At 36.6% G+C, this 12,395-nt stretch overlaps 1 pseudogene; it reads left to right on the top strand.

Annotated features, from left to right (window-relative positions):
- The first annotated feature begins 625 nt into the window (after window positions 1-625).
- LOC102843038 lies at window positions 626-1,538 on the top strand (annotated as a pseudogene).
- Window positions 1,539-12,395: the final 10,857 nt, after the last annotated feature.

Raw genomic sequence — 12,395 nt, 5'->3', positions numbered from 1 at the left:
GGGGGGAGACTGAGAAAGATAGGATAAATAATGTATATTGCATTGAAACAGATGGGGGAGAGAACTGTTTAAAAGGGATATGTGATTAGGTATTATTGTTACGACAGGAGTCCAGAATGGAGGCTGCATAGTGGAGTGGACCTCGAGGGAAGGATTGTAAAACAATGAAATAATTTTTCTTTCACTTTTCAAAGAGAGTACTGGGGAGAGGGACGGGTGGGCAGGGAAAAAAGTGCGGCGATGAATGAATGGAAATCCAAAGTCTCTGTAAATTTTCATTAAAATGAATAAAAAATTTCCTCTGGTCAGCCAATTATTTTTGGTACAGTGACGTTTTATACACCCTTCATCTTCCTTTAATGATTCCTGGATCATTTAATATTCTTCCCATGGCATTCTTAGGTATCATAACTCAAAGTTTTGAATTTGTTCCTTAGTTCGCTCAGCTTAAGAAATCTGAGCAAGTTTGGTTCTTTTTATTTTCCAACTTCAGATCTGTTACAAGAACTGCAGAACCACCCTTCCTCCCCTCTCCTGCCCTAGAGGTTTAGGGGCTCTTGACTGACTTCACATACTATTGTTCCTGGATCCTCGGGCTTGGAAGAGCAATTGCTCCCCTGGGAAGATGATGAGGAAAAGCCACTGCTGGCTCCTTCTCCTACTGCTGTGCTCCCTGGTGGTCTCTGTGGACTGTCATAAAGCCCATGGACATTCTTCTCTCAAAGACATTGCAGTTTCAGCCAAAGAGTATCAAGACATTATTCTAGCCTGCAAAAGTCACCTTGAAGAAGTTGTTGATAGCAGACAGGCAGACAATCAGCCCAAGGATCTTCAACCCTAATCATTATTACAGCAACTCCTTTGTCTACTATTTACAGGCTCTTCAAGGTGACTGAAAAGATCAAGCCAAGATGGTTGATTTTAATATATTAGTAAAAAATGTTATAAGAAAAGATGCTTGGAAATATCGTTGTGAAGTTAGTGCCCCATCAGGATAAGACCAGAACCCGGATGATAATGCATTTACTCTGAAGGGGGCTCCAGCAGTTCCATCATGTGAAGAGATCGATTCTGCTCTGAATGGTACTGTCGTGGAGATACGATGTCAGGTCACAGAAGGGAATTCAGCTCCTGACTACACATGGTTGAAGGATAGTGTCTGTTTGCATGAGAACCCCAAACTTGGCTCCCAAAACACCAACAGTTCATATATGATGAATACAAAATTCGGAACTTTGCAATTTAACATTATCCAAAAAATGAACAGCAATGAATATTCTTGTGAGGCACGTAATTCTGTTGGATATCGCATATGTCCTGGGAAATAAATGCAAGTAGATGACTTTAATATAAGTGGCATAATAGCAGCTGCAGTAACTGTAGACTTAGTGATTTCTGTTTGTGACCTTGGTGTACATTACACTCAGAGGAAAGGCTACTTTTCTAAAGAAATTGCCTTTCAGAAGAATGATTCTGCGTCAAAAGCCACTCCAGTGAGTGAAAATTATTTCAAGAATACAAAGCTATTTATAATTTAAAATAATTACTTCTTTCAGATATACTAAAACAAAAACATAACTGTTATACGAATGATTTAAAGGTTATAAAATTTGTCATTGTTTTACATTGGCAAAGAAGTACATGAGGAAATGAAATTGTTATCTTAGTATATTTTTTATGAACTCTAAATCACATGAGATTTTGTCTGAAACTAATAGTTTTGAAAACACCTAAAATATAGTTTAATTTCTTGTGTCTGGTTATATTAAAAGAACCGAAGTTCTTTGTGAAATTCTGAGGTTTGTGAAATACTAACAAATATTCTATAAAAATTTTACTATAATGTCTGATACTGATTGTGAAGAGAAACCACAGAACCTGAAGATATGATTATTGCACATGCAACCTGTGCCAGGGTTTGATTTAAGTGATTCCAAAAATACTGACAGAGACAGAAAGAAAGTCTGATTTAATTTAAACCTGAATTCTGTTTTCTCCCCAAATATAATTTTTGTTTTGCTGCTCATTTATCTCTAATAGCTCAGTAGAATGGAAGTAGCAGTATCACATCTTTTTACCAACAATTTGGGCTCTGTGGTTGCTTTCCTTTCTGAGACCCAAAAGGAACATGAAGACTACCTCATGGCCAGAGCTCACAAGGTGTGCACTATAGGACATGTGTTTTTCCAACTAATTCTTCATTCAACCTGATTTTGAGAGTAAAGCACAGCCCCAAGTGGCTTCTTTCACCACCAACAATATCCCCACCCCCACCCCTGGACTGCCTATTGTTGTTTTCTTCACTCTTAAATTCATTTGAAGAGGACCTGTGTGTGACCTTTGGAGTATGGTCTCTTCCTGGAGCTCAACTGAGGAATTCATGTGACTGGAGTCTCCACATAACCTTGAAGATAAACAGTGCTGCTTTTGCAGACATATCGCATCTCTCATTCTCCAAAAATCATGCTATGAAATTCTAGACTGGACTGAAACTCTTGTTATTAGAGAGAGGGATTTGACACTCACAACAAAGTAAGGGTATATATGGGGAAAATTATTGTCTGACAAGTAAAATGATGTAGTACCTCATATCTGACAGTTCACTGGATATAAAGAAGTCAAATAAGTAACAAAGATGCAAATGAAAAATTATTATTATAATCTGATTTCTCAAGAGACTTTCCCTAAAAGCAAACAAAAATCTACTTCTAAACCCACTGCTATAGAGTCAATTCTAATTAAAAAGTGAAAATTCCAATGATCTTTTTGGTATAACAATTAAGCCATGATAATAATCACAATTAGCCACTTGGTGATGTGTATGCCTGAGCACTCATAGCCAAAGGTATAGCAAACAAACCCATCCAGAGTTACCTAGGGATACAAGTCTAGTGATGTTTCCAAAAACTTACTGTCGTTGAAACCCCTACAGCACAGGTCTGCATACTTGGGACCACCATTATTTAGAATACTGTTGTTGTTATGTGCCATTAGTTATTTGTGACTCATAATGAATCTATGTACAATAGCTATGAAACTTGTTCTTTCAACCTTATTGCTGTGCCAACCTTATTGTCGTTGACACCTCTACCCCCTTAAAATGTGTCAATCCATCTGATCTAAGGTCTTCCTCTCTTGAACCGTCTCTCTCTTTCAAGGAACAGCTTGGTCTCAACCTCTCTAGGACAAACCTGCTTGTTCTCCTGGCAGTCTATGGTATATTCAGTACTCTTCTCCAGCCCCAAAGCTCAAAGGTATCAATTCTCTATCATACCTAGTCATTGTCCAGCTTTCTGATGCATAACAAGTAATTGTCTGTGTCAGATGCATTAGTATCAAATGTATTAGTCTCCAGACTGACATCATTGTACTTCAGAAATAGTAGGCCTTCAAAAACCCTTCTTACAATAGAACAACAACACTTAAGACTAGCAGACACAGCAACTGAGGCTCAACATTCAATTAAGGAAACACAAAGAAGGAGGAACACTTTTAAGCAAACACTAGTGATTGGAACATGGAATGTGAGAACCACGAATGCAGGAAAATTAAATATTGTTCAGAAAGAAATGGAACGCATAAATATTGTCATACTAGGTATTGGTGAAATGCGATGGACTGGTATGGGACATTTTGAGTCAGACTATTGTGTGATCTATTATGGTGGAGATGAAAATATGAGTAAAATGGAATTGTTTTCATAGATAAAAAATAGTAATGGGTTAGAAAATCTTCCTCTGTGAAAATTCTTTCCATGTCTATTGCACATTTTGTAATTGGGTTATCAGTCTTTTTCTTGTGGAGGACCAGGAGTATTCTGTAAACTTTTGTTATAAGACTCTTGTCTGAGATGGTATTACCAAATGTTTATTCCCAGTCTGTAGGTTTTCTTTTCACACTGTTGGAAAAAGGTTTTGATGTGCAAAGAGATTTAATCTTTAGAAGGTCCCATGTATCAACTTTATCGTCTGTAGATTGTGCATTTCTGTTTGTATTTGGCAGTCTCTTTAGACATTGGACTAGAACTTCTAAGCTTGATTCCAGTTTGTGTCTTATGAACATTATGGTTTTGGACTTTACCCCCAGGTATCAGATCCACCTTGAGTTGATTTTTGTTTATGGTGTGAGATGTGGATTCTGTTTTAACTTTCTGCAGGTGGAAGTCCAGTTTTGCCAGCACCATTTGTTGAAGAGGTTTTAATTTCCTCATTTGATGTCTTTGATTTCCTTGTCAAATATCAGTTGACCATAGATAGCTGGGTCTATTTCTGGGTTCTCAATTCTATTCCATTGGTCTATGTGCCTGTTATTGTACCACTACCATACTCTTTTGGTTACCACTGCTGTGAATGGCAAACAGACACATAAAGAAATGCTCCAAATAACTGGCAATAAGAGAGAGACAAATCAAAACCACAATGAGGTATCAGCTCACTCCAGTAACAGGGGGAATGTTTAACAGGGCAACAAGTAATAGATGTTGGAGAGGAGGTGGTGAGAAAGGAACTCTTATATTGCTGGTGGGATTGTAAAATGGTGAAACCATTCTGGAAGGCAGTTTGGCGCATCCTCCAAAAGCTGAACATAGACATTCCATGTGATACAGCTATACCACTACTTGGAATATACCCTGAGAAAATGAGAACTGAGGCACAAACTGAGATGTATACACCAATGTTGACCATCGCAAGAACATGGAAACAGCCCATATTGTCCAACTACAAATGAATGGATTGAGAAATTATGGTATATTAACATAATGGAATACTATACAGCACACAAAAGCAAGAACTTTGTAAATTATTAGCTAATTTGGGAGAGACTGGAGAGCCTATATTTGAGTGAACTAACTCAGTCACACAAGGATAAATATTGTATAAGACCGGTATTATAGGATGAGTATGAAGATCTAGGAGGGGTGGGAGATGCTGGAAGCAGAGGGATGTGGATGTACAGGGGGAAGAGGTGATTAATCATTGGATTGTACAATTGTTGGGTGGGGAAGTGAGGGAAATTGAAAGAATTTATTCACATTTGTATTAGAATTTTGTAACTAAACTGGTAAAAAAAAATAGTTATGGGTTAAAGAGTGACTATGTTAAACTTTGAAGGCCATAAGATCTCTTATTATAGCATACAAACCACCACGGACAGTAAGAAAACAAATGAGTATGGCAAGATGTCAATAAAATTTTCTTGGCAAACATAGGCAGAAGATAGATTTTGGCCTGCAAGCACAACTGTCCATCAAATAGTTGTGAGCTATGAAAAAAAGAATGCTATGTTTTAGTCGTAGGATAAAAATGGACAGTGTCTTCCCATTAAGATTTCCAGCTTCAATGGGAGGCGGTGGAGGGTCACTACGACTCTACTCAATCACCTTCATGGAAGTGAGTTTAGAGTTACATGTTTTAGTAAGAAATAAGCAAATATTTCCAACGTTTTGATTGATGATCTTGCTTTGGTTTGAGAAATGTTTTCTTTTTGCATTGCCAAGTGTCAAGGGAATATGTGAGGTTTAACATGCCTTTTCAAATGTGCTCTACGTCACACACAATCAACTTCTTTGAAATCAATTATTACACACAGGGGAAGAAAATAGTGCCTTAGCCTTAGTAATAAAATTTCATTTTAAGATATCATAGTCCAGAGAATTACTCTTATTCAGTGTTAATATCTAATACTTTCTTTGTGTCAAATATATATAATATCTGAAAGTATTGCATACAGCTGAGTGAAAATCATTGTATAAAATCCACTTTCTCCCATGTGAAGCACATATAGTATTAAGCACTGATTTTTCTAATTATTAAAAGTACATCCACTTGTGAGTCTCAGGATCTTGGAGTCGTCTTTCCATTTGCTTCTATTTGAGGGATTTGCACACTAACAATTGGAAAAGCCTATTGTAATTCTTAAAGGCATTTTTATTTTATTTGCCTGCAAGGAAAGCATGTTGTATCAGGATTAGATTTCTGGAATTATTGATAGCGACTTTTACTTTTGAAGATTTTTAAATTTTAAGCTATTATTGTTGCTACTATTATTAGAATTAACTTATTTTTACTTGGTGTCTTAACCTGACTAAATCTGGAATGAATGACTTTTTTAATGCAACTTTGCAAGGAACTTCATCTCACAGGTGGTTTCATTAGATTAATTTACTAAGTTAATAAAAAAAATAGCTGGATTGTTTAAAAAAAAAAAACACAAACACAAAACAAGTGTGCAGGATCAACAGTGTCCCAAATGTTTGATTTGCTGTCCAACTTCATGATTTCTGACATCAACAGTCAGTCCGTTATTCAGTCAGTTCTCTCATTCCTCTATATCCCTTGAGTTTGGTGGTTCAGAGGAAGGTCTCCCAGAGACTCAGGCCAGTCAGGGGAATGACTCAAGTGACTGTGCGTATGCAAGCTGGTTTTGCAAAGACTAGTGAGCATTGTAGACTATCAGCTGCAATGTAGCTTTAAAGCTGGTGTCCCCCCCCAAAAAGAGCTAACATTGAGGACCCATGAACTTATATATGTCTTTAGTAGGGTGGAATTTCTATACTACCCTAATTCTTTCTCCTTAATACAGTAAGTCCTTCAGTACAAAATAACTGATTACTCATTGGCAAGAAGGATATTCTGAACAATAAGCATTTGACATTACACTGATTCAGTAAAGATTTATAGCCTCAGAAACTCTGTGTGACAGTTACACTGTGCCCTTTAAGATTTCTAGGAGTGAGAATCAATTTGATGACAGGGGTTATTTTTGGGAAATTTATACTAAGTATTTTATATAATAAACATTTGAAATGCTTGACTGATACTATTTTCTGTAAATTTGGCAAATTTTTTGTATCTATTATTCTTAAATTTTATTTTCTTTTTTGATACTTACTTAGTGGGAAAATACTGGAATGGCTTCTATGTATTTATATCCTTAGGTATTCCATTATTTCTTTTCATAGTATAAATTAAAATCTTAGCTATTCAAATCTTTCCATATTTAAAGTCTTTGAGTTGTATTTGCAAATTATACATCAAAATATATGAATTTGTTATTTCATCAGTGTTTGAGACTTCAAATCTCTTTTGTATCACATAAGTGTAATATAATTATTCTTAATCATTTACAAATCTAGGCGCTCTGCTGGTCTAGTGGAAGATGAGTTGCAATCCTGAAGGCATGTGGTTCAAGACCACCAAGAGCTCCACAGGAGAAGAATGGGTATTCTCCTGCTGTGCAATTAACTGCCTTTGAAAACCCACCAGCGGGGCAGCTACGGGTCGGTTCCAACTCTGTGGTACACAACAACAATAACAACATAGGTTATAATAAATGTTTCATTGTACTCATAATTCATGTTTTACTATTATATATTAGTATGAACTATTGCTATCACACATTTGGTAATAATCTATGTTTTTTGCACTCCTTGTTTTTTACCATTCATATAATTTCTTTGTTTTAGTGAAGCTCATACAGAATCTATGCTCTCCAACCTTGGCAATGGGTAAGAGTCAATGTATCAATCATCAATATACTCTGTGAATCAACCAGGTGATTCTCAGTTTCATCTATCTTCTTTGAGATTTTGTAAGAGTTCATGCTTAGCTAATGACTTGTCTACTAACTCGTTGATCTATAGCAGCCTTACTCATAGGTCTCATTATTTACAAGCTGTTAATTGGAGTATAAGAGATTGTCTAGGGGAGCTCTGGTGGCCTAGTGGCAAGGACCTGAAACTACAATCCCAGAAGCGCACGGTTTGAATCCACCAGATGCTCTGCCAGGGAAGGAGGGACAATTTCCTCCTGTACCCGTCAGATCTGATTTGACAGTACATGCACACAAAAATAATAAAAATTAAAAAAAACCAAAAAACGTTAAAAAAAATAGATTGTCTAGACATGCAGACATATCTTTGGTAATCCATTATACATGTATTTTTCATGATCCATTAGTCAGGCTTTCTTCATGGGATGGTGAAAGAAAGAAGGTAGGTCTAGTTGTGAAGACTTTTCTAAAGTCTTTCAAATATATTTATGTTTTTTACTAATGATAAAAGTAAGTAATGATCCAAATTTACTGTGAGTGGAGATGGCACAAAAGTGTGGATACAGAAATCTATGCACAAATTTTGGGAAAATCTCTTAGAACCAGTGTTATGGTGGTTAAATATGTGAAGTATGGAGTTTATCGGAGTTCAAAATCTCAATTTGAAGCTTATGAATTGTTTGATTGTGAATAAGATACTTAAATTCTTTGATCTTACTTTAATTATGTCTAATATAAGGTTTATATTATATTGGCCACTGGTCAATTGGCAGCATCAATATGGCTACTGAAGAGATTGAGATAGTTAATAGTTTTAGTTTACTTGGCTCCATAGTCAACACTCTCGGTACGAGCAGCCAGGAAATCAAGAGACAAATTGCATTGGGAAAGTCAGCTGTCAGGGACCTCTCAAGAGTACTGAAGAGCAATGACGTCAGGCTGGAGACTAAAGTGTGTGTGATAGGCTATAGTCTTCACAATTACGTGCTATGCATCAGAGCGTTGGACAGTGAATAGGAATGATAGAAAGATATTTGATGCCTTTGAGCTGTGGTGCTGGAGAAGACTGCTGAATATACCATGGACTGCTAGGATAACAAACAGGTTTGTCCTGGAGAAGGTGAAGCCAGAATGCTCCTTGGAGTCAAGGATTCTGAAGCTTTGTCTGACATACTTTGGGCATGTTGCAAGGAGGGACTGGTCCTTGGAGAGGGACATCTTGTTTGGGAGAGTGGAGGGACAGCGCAGGGGAGGAAGACCTTTGATGAGATGGATCGATTCTGTGATTGGGGTGGTAGGAGTGTGTGTGTCAGAGACGGCAAGGTTGACACAGGATAGAGCAGTTTTTAGGGCTGTTGTACGTATGGTCGCTGTCAGTAGCAAGCGACTCAACAGCACATAACTACGACAACCACAAGTTTATTATTGTATCTACAGTATAAGCAAAACAAACTCATTGCCACTGAGTCAATGTTGTCTCCCAGAAGCCCTTCAGGACAGAGTAAAACTCTCCCACAGAGTTCCCAAAGTTGTAAACTTTTTCCAAGGCTGTACATATCTTAAAGTTTAATTGTTCTCCTGAGGAATAGTTCGTAGATTCAAATTTCCAAACTTTTAATAATCAGCTGATTGTTAGAAACCAAGCATCAGTAGAATTTCTCATAAACTTAAAAAGGAAAATTAAATAAAATTACATTGAATTTACAGCATAATAAAAATTTATTGAATTAAATTCCTATGTTCTGAGCATTCTTGTATTTACTCCTTCAAATGCTGAAACATGTAGACCTATGTGAATACAGGGAAAATGTAGCTCAATGTCAAAATGAGTTCAGGATTGAATTACTTATCCCTTTTCAGTATTTCTCCCCCAAGTGGCTCAGTGAGAAATTTAAAATTCAACAGTATCCATCATCCAACCTAGTTAGCAAACAGTAATATGCTAACTTCACCATGGGGAGATTATTCAGATTTTCTTCTCTGTGGAAATGACAAATATAATTCTTTAGCACCACATTGTTCCATTAATAAGTTACAAGAGGCAATATGTGAGCAGTCTGTTATCACATATTTAACCTCTCATGGAGCACTTAGCTTGCCAAAATATTATTTCTCAGGTGATCTTATAAAGCCATTTCCAAGCTTGAGTATTTCTACTATTTTCCCTTTACCAAACAGTCTGAGTCATCCCTGTAATAGCTAAAGAAAATGGCTATTCTTTCCTAAAATCCTACTCTTTATATTCCATTCTGCACACAAGAGCCAGAGTGATGTTTTGGAAACACAAATTAGATTGCATATTGTTGAATTTGTACCTATTTCCTTCAATTAGAAATTCATTCCTTTAAAAGCTACCATGGGCTGCTGTTGCTTGAACTCACATTTCTCTGATGATTTTCTCAGATAGCTTCTTTCTAGGTTCTAGGTATGTCTTGGAGCTGGTACAACTAGAGGCAAGAATGATGAGGCTTTGCCTCACTTACTATGTACATGTTGCTAAGAGGGCCTATCCTTGGAGAGGGACATGATGCTGGGAAGGGTGGAGGGTAAGCAAAGGAGAGAAAGACCTTCAACCAGATGAACTGATATGGTGACTGCTGCAATGGGATCTTGTGTCTCAGGAAGTGTGAGGATGGTGCAGGATAGAACAAGGTTCAGATATTTGGTTCAAATGGTCGCTATAAATTATACTCAACTCAAAGGTACCTAACAATAGTCAACAACATTAATTGACAGGAGAATGGTGTAAGAGGGGAGGAAAGTGGGTATTTTTTATGTATTCCTATATCTATAGTGTCTTTCGGAGATTCATTGACATAGTACATTGCAAAAGGAGAGGCAGATTTCTTCCATAAAGAGTTAGTCTTTGAAAACTGATGAAAGTTTGTGATGCATCCATTAGATGTCAATGGCTTTTGTTGCTTGCTTTATTAAAATTCTATCAAGAGTTAGTGCCACTAACTAACTAATGTTTTCAGGATTTAACTTTTTTTCCCCAAAAAAAGCTCCCAAAAGTCACTCTCAAGAAGGAAGTGCTAGATCCCTATAGAAGTTTAAGCACATTTGCTCAGGGTTTAAATTTGATCCTACAAATGCCAAGACCACAGACTTCTCCTCCATATTGCTTATATTCCAAAAAATAAAAGAAATGCTGGTTTACGTTCCTTCCTCACAAGTCAAACACAAATACTAGGCCATAGTGGTTGAAGATGAAACTCTTCATTGGGATTATTAACGAAACTTTCCCCTGAATCTTATAAACCTCAATTTACTCTCAAATCCCTGTTTCATTGTGTTCTGACACCTTTTAAAACAATTCCCAGTAACACCCTTTGTTTGAAATAATTAAAGTGCAGAATTGTATTCTTTTTGGATAATAGTCATTTTCTCCTAATTTGACTTTGTCAGAAATTGTCATCAACTTGGTTCAGATATTTAATAATCTCTGAAAAGCCCAGAAATTCTCTTTCCCCAGGGACATTAACATAGTAATTAAGAGTAGAATGACTTGAGAAAGATGGAAAAGAATTACTCTCTATCTTATTCTACAGTCTCAAAGTCAAATTGAAAGACTCTTGATGATTAAATAGAAATTTGGCTTAATCCATGTTACAGGAGTTATGCAGTCCTGAAGGTCCACCATGTGTAATCAATCCATAGTTTCTAGTAACAGTAAATATACTTGGTACCTAGAAGAATCCTTGCACTGTTTTTCTGGACAATGGAGTGATAATGACCACTTAGGTATGATTCAGTGAATTACTTTACGTGTGACTCTCGCACAATGATGGCTTGAACTATGGAAAGAAAGTGATTGTAATCCATCAAGGATATTTGTCAGAAAATAGATGTATGAAAATTATGATTGCTATGGTCATAGGTCCATATGGATGTGTCAAGATTTTCAGTGACTTGTAAGTTATGTCATGATGTAATTCACTGATTCTGTAAGGATATAATTGTCCACTATAAACTGTCAAGAGAACAAACAAGTCTATCCAGGAGAGAGTGAAACCAAGTTACTCCTTGGAGGCAAAGATTTTGAAGCTCCATCTGAAATATTTTGGACTTGTTTCTGGGAGAGACAGTCCTTGGAAAAGGACATTATGAAATGGTGGAGGGAAAATGCAAGAGAGGAAGACCCTGTGTGAGATGAATTGACACAATTACTGGGGTAATGGGGGTAGGTGTGTTGGAGAAAGAGAGACTGGCTCAGGATGGTTGCAGAGTTCAGATTTATCGTACATAGGCTCTCTATAAATTGCAGGTAACTCAGCCATATACAACAACAATAACAACAGCAACAACTATTTTGTGATCTATTGTAATTTGTAGCATTTACATCTGTGCCTCTGAACTCTTTTGTGAGTGTTTGTTATGGATATGAGGCATGATTAGGGTAGAAAGGATTTTGATTCACCATTTTATTAAAATATGTAACTCCAGTTGCCACTCTGACCCTCCCTTACCATTCCTATTCAAATGTTAATCCTCATTGCCTTACTGAAGTCATACTCTTGCTTAAGTCATACTTTTTATATTGTTGAGTCAAAACTGACTCATAAAAAAATAAAATTTAAAAAAATACTAAAACATATTTTAAAGAAACCTGACTCATGTCTGATCCTCCAGTGGGTTTTTAGAGGCTATAAATTGCTAAGTAGGAGATTGCCTCTCTTTCTCAACAGTGGTTGGAGTCAAGGCACCTGCCTCTGCATTGGTAATTCAAATCCTTACACACTAGGCTAACTTTTAATTTAGTTCAGGTGTTAAAAACAAAACAAAACATGAAGGCAGAAAATAGAAAGGCTGATGACCTCAAGAAGAAAAGATCAGAACAAATC

This window comes from Elephantulus edwardii, unplaced genomic scaffold, assembly GCF_000299155.1.
Source record: "Elephantulus edwardii isolate Elephantulus edwardi_28Jun2011 unplaced genomic scaffold, EleEdw1.0 scaffold00154, whole genome shotgun sequence".
NCBI classification, from domain to species: Eukaryota; Metazoa; Chordata; class Mammalia; order Macroscelidea; family Macroscelididae; genus Elephantulus; species Elephantulus edwardii.
Note: the sequence above shows the minus strand (reverse complement) of the source record. Positions and strands in the feature narration are given on the sequence as shown.